Here is a 617-nt window from a genome sequence, read left to right as displayed (position 1 = left end):
ATATATATATATATATATATATATATACATGTGCGTGTACAATATGAAGATATTTCTATATGTTGGTAGATCTCTTTCCCTCCCTCTCACGCTTTCCATATGTTATATATATATATATATACACACATTCACACACACACTTACACATATGCACAATTATATGTTAATGTATATATGTACATAGATGTATATTTGTATTTGTATGCATTTATATATATAAATGTATACATATAAAATATATGAATGTGTATATAAGCATATATTTGTGTGTGTGTGTGTGTGTGTGTCTGTGTGTGTGTGTGCATATATACAAACATATACACAGAGTATATTTATTGTTATGGTGGTGCTATACGTAGATTCTGTCTCATATTTAATAAATAGAGAAATTCAAATTTGATGGTACTATATTGCATTTAATGTGAATGTATATATGTATATACATGCATGTGTGTGTGTGTGAGTGAGCACTTGTCAATACATCTAAGATATATATACATACACACATTAAGTGCAGTATAGTACCAGCAAATATGTGTGTATATGTATATATATATATATATATAGACATGTATACATATACATGCATATATATATATATATATATATATATATAT

At 25.6% G+C, this 617-nt stretch overlaps 1 protein-coding gene across 1 annotated transcript in view; it reads right to left on the bottom strand.

The window, feature by feature from the left end:
* Positions 1–617, bottom strand: part of LOC106867469 (uncharacterized protein DDB_G0271670) — a 1,130,547-nt gene that overhangs the window by 545,231 nt on the left and 584,699 nt on the right. The gene's annotated exons all lie outside the window — the stretch shown is intronic.

Source organism: Octopus bimaculoides, chromosome 25 (assembly GCF_001194135.2).
Source record: "Octopus bimaculoides isolate UCB-OBI-ISO-001 chromosome 25, ASM119413v2, whole genome shotgun sequence".
NCBI classification, from domain to species: domain Eukaryota; kingdom Metazoa; phylum Mollusca; class Cephalopoda; order Octopoda; family Octopodidae; genus Octopus; species Octopus bimaculoides.
This window is presented reverse-complemented; position numbering and strand designations above follow the sequence as displayed.